General features: G+C 37.9%; 1 long non-coding RNA gene across 1 annotated transcript; it reads left to right on the forward strand.

Annotated features, from left to right (window-relative positions):
- Positions 1-4,132: 4,132 nt before the first annotated feature.
- On the forward strand, positions 4,133-6,720 carry LOC134731710 (uncharacterized). The gene is made up of 3 exons (XR_010114187.1): positions 4,133-4,272; positions 4,694-4,851; positions 6,386-6,720. It is a non-coding gene; the product is annotated as an uncharacterized lncRNA (long non-coding RNA).
- The last annotated feature ends 6,735 nt before the right edge of the window (positions 6,721-13,455 follow it).

Raw genomic sequence — 13,455 nt, forward strand, 5'->3', positions numbered from 1 at the left:
AGCGTTTCATTCCAGATAATGAAAATGATCAGCAACAAGATCCATTTTTAAACATTGCTAGTCAATCTCATAGTAACTGTAGCAAAAACAATGTTATAGAACTGTTTGTTTCAGGTTCAAGTTGTGGTTGCCAATGTTATAAAGAGTGTATGGGAATAATGGGTTTGGAAGTGCAGATGAACTGGACATATAGAGATCCATAGGTCTATTCCTTGGGACCACTGCATATGTTTACCCCTTTTGTCCAGAATCTGACCTCATTTTTCTCTCACCCTATTAATTGAAATGATCATTCATTTTCCTCTTGTTTTACTCTATGAGGTATGTGTGTATGTGTTTGTGCATGTTCATATGTGTCAGTGAGCCACAAGTGTATGCATTTGGGCACCTGAGTGAATATATAGATATCAAGTGGCAGGTGGGAAAAAGTTTTCAATACTAGAAATGGAACATCCAAGATAATCAAGCTTTATCACAATACTTCAACACATCTTTGTGTTGGGGTCTGTTGTGTTTTTTTTTTTTTTTTTCTTACCTGAAGCCACATTGTCAGGGGCAACTTTTGTTAACCCAGTTTCCATATGTGCCAGGACTCAGAATTAAATGTGTATAGACCAAGCCCATGGAATGGGGAGGATGTACGATATTATCCTTACCTTCAAACAATTTGTCAGGCAAACAAAAATGTGAGAAATTAGCAAACTATTAGCCATTGTACTCTTCATTGTAGAAAAGAAAAGGTGCAGATATTGAAATTTACCTTTACTTTTTTTCCCATGTTCTTTTTTTCTGGGTCTTTTGGTTTCTCTTCCTCCCACTGACTGACTTAGCTTTGCTTTTCATGGATGATGTGATCTTGATAATCTTGCTGCTCAGTGAAATCAAAATCACATTCCCATAGATGGCATTTATATGCCACCTTGGGTGGAAGATTGAAAAAGTGTTTCCAACACCTTTAAAATCACAGAACTTTAGAACTAGGAAAAAAGAAATTTGAAAAGGATCCAGTTGTGCTGCATTATTTCTGATGGATTATTGAAAGGAAACACCAAACATTGGTGGCAAGGCTTGGACTAAAAACCAGTAAGATCTATTTACTTGTCATCCAGGGATTTTATTGCTATGTCATTCCTTCTGTCCTACATTCATACATGCACTTAAAGAGTATTTAACTGCTTACCTGTACACATTCTAAAAAGAACTATAAAATAAAATGTGTAAATTGAGACCAATAAGAGAAGAACACCTGTCCTCAAGTAATGCAGTCCTCAATTGAAGACATGAAACTAACAGTTGTAGTATTCCATGGTGCAAGAGAGCTATAGTAAATCACTTGTTTCTCACTATAACTCTACAAGAAAAAAAAAAATCCATAGAAAAAGTGCATGATCAAAGACATGAATAATAAAAAGTCATGAAAAACATAAATACTTATCATTAACTATAAGCATATACTATCTTGTTATGTTTTGACTGTGTCCCCACCCAAATCTCATCTTGAATTGTAGTTCCCATAATCCCCACGTCATGGGAGGGACCAGGTGGAGATAATTGAATCATGGGAGTGGTTTCTCCCATCCTGTTCTTGTGATAGTGAGTTAGTTCTCATGAGATCTGATAGTTTCATAAGGGTCTTCTCCCCTATCACTCTGCACCTTTCCTTGCTGCCGCCATGTGAAGAAGGATGTGTTTGCTTCCCCTTCTGTCATGATTGTAAGTTTCCTGAGGCCTCCCCAGCTCTGCAGAGCTGTGAGTCAATTAATCCTCTTTCCTTTCTAAATTACCCAGTCTCGGGTATGTCTTTATTCGCAGCATGAGAACAGACTAATACATATTCTTTACAGAGAAAACAAAGTCACCAAAAATAATTGAAGTTAATTGAATTTCTACATACTTTTTAATAAGTCAAGTGGCAGAATATTTTTGCATCAGTGCTTATTATTATAGAATGTTTATCTTGGGGAAGTAATTCCATTTTTCAGGACACAGTTTTGTCCTGTGTAAAATAAAGGATATAGGTTTAATGTCTGTGGTAGGCAGAATAGTGGCTCCAAGATGTCCATATTCTAATTCCCAGGACCTGTGGCATGGCAAAGAAGAATAAAGGTTCCAAGTGAGATTAAGATTGTTATCAGATAGCCTTAAAATAATGAGACTATTCTGGAGTACATGGGTGGCTCCAGTGTAGCTTCAAAGGGCCTTAAATGTAGAGGAGGGCGGCAGAAGAGCCAGTGTCAGAATAATACAATGTGAGACTGCACCAGCCACCGCTGGCTCTGAAGATGTAAGGGACCACAAGCCAGGGAATGCAGGCCATCTCAAAGCTAGAAAGGGCAGGGATGTGTATAGTCTCCTAGAAGGTCCAGAAGAAATGCAGCCCTGCTTATATCTTCACTTTAACCCAGTGAGACTGATTTTAGATTTTCCAAACTATATGATAATAAATGTGTGTTATTTGAAACTGCCAAGTTTGTGATAATTTGTTACAGTAGTAATAAAAACTTAACACAGTGTCCAATGAGCTTTACAAGGTTATGATCACAGTTTTCTCCAAACCCAAATTCTCTTTCTATCTTCCCCCATCCTTACTTCCTCCTTCACTCCCCTCCAAAAATCTTTGAAAATTCCCTCCATTCTACCTTACCTTGTTTTATAGGCCTCCCTTACTCCTTTCTCATTTCAGGCCTTTTTCTTTCTGTTCTACATTAGTATTTTTTCTATTCCATTAGAAATTAATGAAATCTTCCTTGGTTCCTCTCAATTCTCCCTTTCACCCATTCTCTTAGTGAATATGACAAGGTCCAGTAATCAAGAAAACAAAGATCAAATATTACTTAGGAAGAGGAAAGTAAGAAGTTGTGAATATCAATATTTATTTACTTACATATTTATTTCTCATCACAATAAATTTTCTGAAGAAACTAGTTTAAAATAAGAGATAATCATGCCTACTCGATCAGGATCTTGTAAGGTCACAACTAATTTATAAATAATTGCTAATAATATAGAAGATGCTCAGAATAATAAGCTAATGAAAACATTAATTTGAGTTCAGGTCCAATATTTTGAAATCAACATTCTTCAAAGCTTATTGAAATTTCTTTACATTTATCATGAAAGATATGTATTAAAGAACAAAAAGAAAGAAAACAAATATAAAAGGATTCAGAAAAAATGCTCAGTTTTGTAAATAATGCATTCTGAATATACTTGAGTTAGCCATTTCCTTGAATTTATCAAAATGCCATATTCAGTTAAGCTGAAAACTAACCCTGTTTCAAACATTGCTCAACATGCATTGAAGAAAAAAAGAGATGACTGAGTATGTAGAAGTGCATCTGAATATGCATTCAATATAAACTAATAGCAGCTGGGGAAATAAAATGCTTTTGATGCAGATGGACAAGTGTTCTATAGAAAACATTTTCATCCTTTTTTAACAGAGTTTTTTTCTCACTTTTAATGCAGACATAATCTTAAAGAAAATTTCTAAGAATTCATTGCAAAGTTCATTTTTAGAAAAATCCATCAGGTTTTAAATTTTTCTCTCTCTCTGTGTGTGTGTGTGTGTGTGTGTGTGTGTATGATGTGTGTCTATAGAAGACATATATATATTCCATACAAACAGGTTTACAAAAGTTTATTTTCAAGCAGTCATTTGAGACTCAAAATATTGTTTCCCATCACTTGATCTCGCAATCTAAAAGCATATTTAACTAACAATTACACAAAACCAGTAGATTTTATCTGAGGAAATAAAAAAGAATGTTGTAATTATTGGACCAATTAACCAATTAAGTAGTTAGCCTTCTGGAATACCTATTTTAAAAAATGTGGAATTTACTGGGTACTACATATTTGAAAACATGTGAATGACATTCATTAGCATTTTATGTTTAGAACGTTAGAGGTGTGAGTGAGGGAAATTCCTTGCCTGTTCAAGGGACGTGTGACTCTAATCCCATAACTTTAGCTCTTCCCACAATAACCTCTTATCAGAACAAAGCAAGCCATCATCACTACATTTCAGCAGACACTCTACATACACCATTATTTATTCATTCAATAAAACTTATTGAGCACAAATAAAGTGTCCGGCAACATGTTGTTTCTTTCTTCACAACAGCCTTGTGAATAGAAGATTGATGTTCCCATATTAGAGATGACAAAAGTGAGACTCAGCATCTTCATAACATGGCTAACTTTCTGTATACTCACTATGTGACTGAGAAAACGTGTCATCTCATTTAATCCTCACAACAATCTGATGAGGTCAGTATTTTACTGTACTGAGGAGTGAACTGAGGATTAAAGGGTTAAGAAACTGGCAATTTAGTAATGGTGCCAGAAGCCAATCCTGAATTTTGTTTGATGCTAGATCCCAAGCTTTTAAACTGCATGTTTAAGTTATTTGTCAACAATGCAAAATTATTAAGAAGTAAAGTTTGGGCTTGAACCCACATTTCTCTTTCATTTTATTTACTTTATTTTACTGTTTAATGTAATTCAACTGTATTTTATTTCATTGAGTTGGGATCAGCTCTGTCACCCAGGCTGGAGTACAGCAGTGCGATCATAGCTTATTGTAACTTTGACTCTCAAGCTCAAACTATCCTCCTGTCTCAGCCTCCCGAGTAGCTAGGACTATAGGCATGTGACACCACACCAAGCTAAATTTTTAAATTTTTTGTAGAGATGAGGTCTCGATGTGTTGCCCAGTCTGGTCTCAAACTCCTGGCCTCAAGTGATCCTCGACCTTCCAAAGTGCTGGGTTTATAGGCATGAGCTGCTGTGCCCAGCTTGAACCCACGTTGCTTACTTCAAAGCCTAATGACCAATTTCGTGAAGGAGGTAAGACATGTAACCCAAGCATTATAATGCAATATGAAAAGTGCCTTAACCAGTATGTGAGGGGTTAAAGCAGGGTAGGCTTCACAAAGCAAGTTTATTGAGCTGAAATTTCAGGGCGAATGTAAACTGAATAGGAGACAAGTAAAGAGAACAACATTTCAGCAGTGGGAAGACGTTTCCTAGTGGCACAGGTACATGGAAGTGCATACATATTCAGGGGACAAGTCTGCAAAATAATGGAAACATAAAATTCATCGTTGGAAGTGGCAGTAAATTAGACTGGAAATATAAGTGAAGATCAATTTTTACACTCCCCTTATAAAGTTGGTGATTTCTTGCTTTGAAAAGAATAACTAATTCACCTGGTAAGAGCCAATGGCTCTTTACCTTTACTTTGAAGAAAGGGACAAATAACGGCTTTGCAATGTAGTTAGGCTTTGTTTTTTCTTTTCTTTTTTTTAAAACAAATGACAAACTCTTAAAAAGTTGAAGCATAACACACATGGAGTACACTGCATAGGTCACCAGGATACAGTTTGCCGAATTCTCCAATTCTCCAGTTGCACACGTACACATACCCAGAGCAGCCTAAGAAACTGAATTGACCAGGCCCCCAGAGTTGCCCTGTGCTTCTCCCAACCAGTGTGTCCATCTCAGGGCCACAATAATCCATAGCCTGGTATCTAATACCATGGATGAGTTATGGTTACTTTTGAAATTTATGTAAATGAAATAATACAATATGCATTCTTTTGTGTCTGGTTTCTTTCATTTAACCTTATGTTTGAAAATCACCTTCTGAAGTTAAAAAAAAACTTTAAATATATAACACATTGAAATGATTTTTAAACATTCAAATAGGATAAAAAGATTACAGTGAAAAACTCTGTCTCCCAACCCAGTCCTCTACCTCCCTTCTCTGAAGATAACCAATATTAACAATTTCTTGATCATCTTTGGAAAGAAATTTTAGTAACAAATAGGCCTCTGAATGTGTTATCTTTCTTCCCCTGCACATAAATGGTGGCACAAGAAGAAAAGTCCTTGGGAGATGTACTTCCTAAATATCTCCTGAGTCCTACTGTTTGTTCATTTCTATTATTCCACTCATGTTGAAGAATACAGGGATGTTACTTTGAAAAGACTGTCACTCAATTTGGGTTTGATTCATGTTTTGTCATGATTAGATTCAGCTTATGTACTTTTTTGGCAATAATACTACAAAAGAGATATTGTGTTTTTCTTAGTACGTTATATCAGGAGGGACCTGATGTAGGATTGTGCCATTACTGTGATGTGAATTTCAGTCCTTTAACTAAGGTGAAGTCAATCAGATTTCTACAATATTACCAATTTTCCTTTTGTAATTAATCGGTAATCAATGAGAAGATTCTTTGAGACAATGTATAATTTTGTTTCCTCGTCAAGTATTCATTCAATGTTTTTAACTTCTATTGATGAATTTTGCTTAAATCAGTCATAATTATAACAACTAAAAACTGATATTATTAAGTTTATTTTTATTGTTCTCAAGGTCTGCTGCACTCTCAAGCCAGGCTATGTCAGCTGGACTATGTGGTGTCTTTTGTACCTGTCTGCGTCCTGCCGTCCTGTTCACCATCTGCAGAGGGCTCAGCTTGCAGTCCCAGAGGAAATGTACATTTCCAGAAGAGTGAAGGAAAGACCTAGAGCCTAAGCTAATGACATCAAGTACTCTGAACTTGTCTTTGTGTCCACCTTGTTTTGGTTCCAGAGAAATGAGACAGTTGCTAGTGAGGTTGGTGCTACCTTGCGTAGCTTCTAAACCTCAAACTTACCGTGGAGATTTTGTCCCTGGCTTTTTCTTTGTTCTCAGGTCTTATCATTCCCTTTTTTCTGGACATGAAATCTAGATCTTTGATTTTGAAAAGAAATTTGGACGCTTGACTATGTATTCCCAAATTCTTTAGCAAGTTGTTTTCTGGACTTAATCCCAGACTTAGAGTTGTTTATAAATACCTTGATGCTAGTGTGTGACTGGAAGAAGATGTAAGTGGTCAGACACTGTCTGGCTACTCTGCTTGGAATCTCCTCTTCAGGATATTCTTGGCCTTGGCTTGATTCTAAGGCCTCCTCAGGTCCTGGTCTTTGCTGGAATCAGCACCTCCCTCTTCAATTCTGACACCAAATCTGGATTGTAGACCAGATTCTTTTATGTGTTGATTTCTAAAGCAAGTTTTCATTCGTTAGCATAACCTGGGTAAAGTTTTTTGTTAAATGAAGATTTGCAGCTGATTTGTGAGGTTTTTGCTGCTGCACCTATCATTTTTTGCTACGATCTTCTTTGGAGAGCTATCCTCAACTAGTCCATATAGGAAAAGTCTTGGTACCTATGGATTCGACTAGGCATCTTCTGGCTCAGTGTTCATCTGTATGCACAGTTATGTGTAAGCACTAGAAGCTGAGCCTGAAAAGTACCTATGAGGCAAGACTAACTTTCTTGGGTATTTGTTGGAATGTCGGAAAAAGTCTTGAGTGGTTCACATGAAAACTGTTAATTTAGCAAGAACACAATTTAGAGAGGGGAAAACCTAGCTCTGCTCACTGATGCATGTGCAAGATGAGATGCTGGCAGCGGAATTGTGTATTTATGATAATTTTGCTATTGCAGGGCAAGGGAGGCCATCTACCAGGGAATTGCAGTAATTAGATGAGGAAAGTGATTGTTCCATAAAACTCAGCTAAAATGTTACAGTGGAGCAGAGAGAAATGAAGAATAAAGAGTATTTCCCAAGTCAGAAAAGATTGTTTTATTGTCTGTCTATTTTACAAACATAGTTAGGATGTTAAATTGGAAGCAAATCTAGCTGGAAAGCAGTAACACACCAGATTTGGCCATCAAATTAATTCTGTCATAATGAAATGTGAAATTTGACTGAAATGAAGAGGAATTGGATTTAGGCTGCTTATGCTGGTGGCTTTCAATTATAACATAACATAATACACATCCTTTTGTAAAACATAAAAATAAATGCTGAGCAAACAGAGACAACTACTGAACACCACCACCACCAACAAAAAAAGCCATAAAAATAATTGCCAATCCAGACATTTCCAAGGCTTACCTGGAAAGTCATCTGAAAAATGAGGGGATCAAAATACATAATTTCTAATGTCCTTTACAGCTCTGCTGTAAATGCCTGCAGCCATAAATTTAGGTCTTAGGAAAGATCAACATGTCATGACACACAATAAAGTATTAAAGTTGGCAAACAATTTACTTCTTTATAAGTTAAACAAGTTCAGCATTATTCCTGTAATGATGGCATGCTTGCTGTCCTGATGATTTTGACTATACTTTCTTAAGCTAGAAAGTGATTAAAGTATAGCTAGTATCCTAGGCCCATGTAAGCATGGATGCCATTGGAGGAGTGGAGATATGTATGCTACTCACTTAGGTGTTAGCCCCAGAGCATGGCAAAATTTCTATGATTGTTCGTAAGGCTCTCTCCATACTTTTTATCAGGTTTCTTCCTTAAGAGAGAAGAACTAGACATATCTTTATGCATTTTTTTTGACTTGTCTGCACAGGAATAAATTAGTGAGACAGTTCTGTATTTTGTATGTTTGTTCCTCTCAAAACTCACATTGCAATTTTATCCCCATGTTGGAGTTAGGGGCCTAATGGGATGTGTTTGGGTCATGGGAACAGACTCCTCACGGCCTCTATTAGTTCCCAGGAGAGCTGGTTGTTTACAAGAGCCTGTTACCTGCCCCCATCCTTCTTTCTATGTAATCCCTAAACATGCTGGCTCTCCTTCCCCTTACATCATAAGTGGAAGCAGCCTGAGGCCCTCACCAGAAGCAGATGCTAGCACCATGCTTCTTGTATAGCCTGCAAAGCCATGAGCAAAATAACTCTCTTCTCTTTATAAATTACCCATCCCTAAGTATCCCTTTATGGCTAAACAGACTAAGACATGAAATTGGTACTTAGGACTGGGGAATTACTATAAAGATGCCTGAAAATGTGGAAATGTCTTTGGAAATGGGTAATGGGTTGGAAGGGTTTTAAGGGCTCAGAATAAGATGAAAAGATGAGGGAAAGTTTGGAACTTCTTAGATATTGGTCAAAAGGTTGTTACTAAAATGCTGATAGAACTATAGACAGTACTGGCTGCACTTGGTGGTTTATGCCTGCAATCCTAGCAGTTTGGGAGGCTGAGGAAGGAGGATCTCTTAAGGACAGAAGTTTGAGACCAGCCTGGGCAACATAGTAAGACCCTGTCTCTACAAAAAAAAAAAAAAAGAAGAAGAAGAAAAAAAATGAAAAAATATATACACAGTAAAGGACAAGCTGATGAGGTCTTGAATGGAAATAAAAAGCTGACAAGCTGATGAGGAATGGAAATAAAAAGGACAAGCTGATGAGGTCTTGAATGGGAATTGAAGCAAAGGTCACCCTTGTTACACCTTAGCAAAGGACTTGGCTGCATTGTATTCATGCCTGAGGAATTGTGGAAGGCTGAAGTTGAGAGTGATGACCTAGGGTATCTGATGGAAGAAATTTGTAAGCAGCAAAGACTTCAAGAACTGGCATGGTTATTTTTATCAGTTTATGATCATATACAGCAGCAAAGGAATGGCCTAAAGTTGAGATTTATAATGAAAAAGGACACAGAGCACTAAAATATGGAATATCTACAGCCTGGCCATGTGGCAGAGAAGGAAAGAGCATTATCAGGAGAGGACTCTGAGGGTGCTGATGAGCAAAAACTTGCTAGAGAGATTAGCATGAATAAATGGAAATTAAATGTTAATCATCAAGAAAATGCCGAGGACCTGAAGGCATTTCAGAAATCTTCAAGACTGACCCACCTATCACAGGCCCAGAGGCCTAGGAGAACAGAATGGTTTGGGGAGCCAGGGCCAAAATGCTGCTTCTCTGCACCATCTCAACATGCTGCTCCCTATATTCTCACTGCTCTGGTTCCAGCCACAGTTCAAACAGCTCCAGGTACAACTCAAGCCACTGCTCTGAAGGGTGTAAGCAATAAGCCTTGGTGGCATCCATGCAGTGTTAAGTCTGCAAGTGCCCAGAATGGAAGAGTGATAGAGGCTTGGCAACTTCTACCTAGATTTTAGAGGATGTATCAGAAAGCCTGGATGCCCAGGCAGAAGTTTGCCACAGAAGCTGAGCCACTATAAAGAATATACACAGGGGCAATATCTAGTGGAGCCATTGAGGTGGGGCTACAATGAGGACCCATAATAATCAAGCCACCAGTAGCATGCAACTGCAGCCTGGAGAAAGCCACAGGAATTCAAATCCAACCTGTGAGAGCAGCCACACGGGCTGTGCCCAGCAAAGCCATGGGGATGAGGCTGCCCAAGACCTTGAAAATTCACCCTTCACACTAATGTGCTCAGAATGTGAGACATGGAGTCAAGGGAGATTATTCTGGAGCTATAAGATTTAATGTCTGCCCTGCTGGGTTTCAAACTTGTGTGGGGGCATGTTACACCTGTCTTTTGGACTATTTCTCCATTTTGGAATGAGAATGCTTACCTAATGTCTGTTATACCATTGTATCTTGGAAGTAAATAACTTGTTTTTACAGACTTATAGCTGGAAAGAATTGCCTTGTGTTTCAAATGAGATTTGGGACTTTAGACTTTTGAGTTGCTGCTAGAACAAGTTGTGGGACTTTTGAGAACTATTGAAAAGGGGTGATTGTATTTTGCAATGTGAAAATGACATGAGTTTGTGGGGGGGCGGGATAGGGAGAGGAATGCTATAGCTTGAATGTTTTGTCTGACCACACTCCATGTTGCAATTTGATCCCAATGTTGGTGGTATCACCTAATGGGAGGTGTTTGTGTCATGGGGGCAGACTACTCATGAATATATTAATGCCCTTGCTGAGGAGGGGGAGAGTGAGTTCTCCCTCTATTAGTTCCTGGGACAGCTGGTTGTTATCAAGAGCCTGGCACCTCCCCGTTCTCTCTCTTGCTTCCTTTCTTGCCATGTGATCTCTGTACATGCCAGCTTCCTTTCACTCTCCACCAAGAGTGAAAGCAGACTGATGCCCTTACCAGAAGCAGAGGCTGGCACCATCTTCTTGGACAGTATGCAGAACCATGAGCTAAATAAACTATTCTCTATAAATTACTCATCCTCAGGTATTTCTTTATGGTAACACTAAACAAACTAAGACAGAGAGACTATTGAACCTCATTAAAAGTTCACTCTTCAAATCCAGAGCAAGGGGAAAAAACATTAATTATGCCTTTGTTATAAGTTTTTATATTGATAGCATGTTAAAATGATAACATTTTAGATAGGTTGAATTAGATAAAATATATTATTAAAATTAATTTACCTGTTTTTCTGTAATATGGTTACCAGAAAATTTTAATTATATATGCAGCCAGTACTATATTTCTATTAAACCATGCTAATCTAGACAATCCACAGAATAGCACACTGTCACACTCTTTTAGTGACAGCATGCCCACTGCAACTGAGGAGCATGTGTATTGGGTATCATAGTAAGCCACATAATCTCCAGAGGTTGGGAGGACCTAAAAAGGTTCAGGAGCTTACTATATTGGTGAAATTTTTGGTCTGGTGCACGCTTGGACATCCTCCCCAAAGTAAAGGGTATCTTACTGCACCTTGAGCCACCTATCACTAAAAGAAAAGTATATTAAAAGATCTCTTCAGTTATTGGAGATATTCCACACTTGAAAATATTGCTCTAATGAGTTTATTTGGTAACAGAAAAGACAATTGATATGATTTGTCTGTGTCTCCACCCAAATCTCATCTTCAATTGTATTTCCCATAATCCCCACATCATGGGAGAAACCCAGTGGGAGGTAACTGAATCATGGCGGCAGTTACCCCCAGGCTGTTTTATGATACTGAATGAGTTTTCATGAGATATGATGGTTTTGTAAGGGGCTTTACCCCCTTTGCTCAGCACTTCTCTCTCCTGCTGCCATGTGAAGAAGGATGTGTTTGCTTCCCCTTCCACCATGATTGTAAGTTTCCTGAGGCCTCCTCAGCCACATGGAAATGTGAGTCAAGTAAACCTCTCTCACCAGTACTATTCAACATAGTATTGGAAGTTCTGGCCAGGGCAATCAGGCAGGAGAAAGAAATAAAGGGTATTCAGTTAGGAAAAGAGGAAGTCCAATTGTCTCTATTTGGAGATGTCATGATTGTATATTTAGAAAACCCCATCGTCTCAGCCCAAAATCTCCTTAAGTTGATAAGCAATTTCAGCAAAGTCTCAGGATAAAAAATCAATGTGCAAAAATCACAAGCATTCCTACACTCCAATAACAGACAAACAGAGCCAAATAATGAGTTAACTCCCATTCACAATTGCTAAAATTAGAATAAAATACCTAGGAATCCAACTTACAAGGGATGTGAAAGATCCCTTCAAGGAGAACTACAAACCACTGCTCAACTAAATAAAAGAGGACACAAACAAATGCAAGAACATTCCATGCTCATAGATAGGAAGAATCAGTATCGCAAAAATGGCCATAATACCCAAAGTAATTTATAGATTCAATGCTATCCCCATTAAGTTACTACTGACTTCCTTCACAGAACTGGAAAAAAACTACTTTAAATTTCATATGGAACCAAAAAGAGCCCACATAGCCAAGACAATCCTAAGCAAAAAGAACAAAGCTGGAGGCATCATGCTACCTGACTTCAAACTATACTACAAGGCTACAGTAATCAAAACAGCATGGGACTAGTACCAAAACAGATATATAGACCAATGGAACAGAACAGAGGCCTCAGAAATAACCCCACACATCTAAAACCATCTAATCTTTGACAAACCTGACAAAAACAAGAAATGGGGAAAGGATTCCCTGTTTAATACATGGTGCTGGGAAAACTGGCTTGCCATATATGCAGAAAGCTGAAACTGGATCCCTTCCTTACACCTAATACAAAAATTAACTCAAGAAGGATTAAAGACTTAAATGTAAGACCAAAAACCATAAAAACCCTAGAAAAAAACCTAGGCAATACCATTCAGGACATAGGCATGGGCAAAGACTTAATGACTAAAACACCGAAAGCAATGGCATCAAAATCCAAAATAGACAAATGGGATCTAATTAAACTAAAGAGCTTCTGCACAGCAAAAGAAACTATTATCAGAGTGAACAGGCAACCTACAGAATGGGAGAAAATTTTTGCAATCTACTCATCTGACAAAGGGCTAATATCCAGAATCTACAATGAACTCAAACAAATTTACAAGAAAAAAACAACCCCATCAAAAAGTGGGCGAAGGATATGAACAGACACTTCTCAAAAGAAGACATTTATGCAGCCAAAAGACACATGAAAAAATGCTCATCATCACTGGTCATCAGAGAAATGCAAATCAAAACCACAATGAGATACCATCTCACACCAGTTAGAATGGCACTCATTAAAAAGTCAGGAAATAACAGGTGCTGGAGAGGATGTGGAGAAATAGGAATGCTTTTACACTATTGGTGGGAGTGTAAATTAGTTCAACCATTGTGGAAGACAGTGTGGCAATTCCTCAAGGATCTAGAACTAGAAATACCATTTGACCC

This window comes from Symphalangus syndactylus, chromosome 11 (genome assembly GCF_028878055.3).
Source record: "Symphalangus syndactylus isolate Jambi chromosome 11, NHGRI_mSymSyn1-v2.1_pri, whole genome shotgun sequence".
In the NCBI taxonomy this organism is placed as follows: domain Eukaryota; kingdom Metazoa; phylum Chordata; class Mammalia; order Primates; family Hylobatidae; genus Symphalangus; species Symphalangus syndactylus.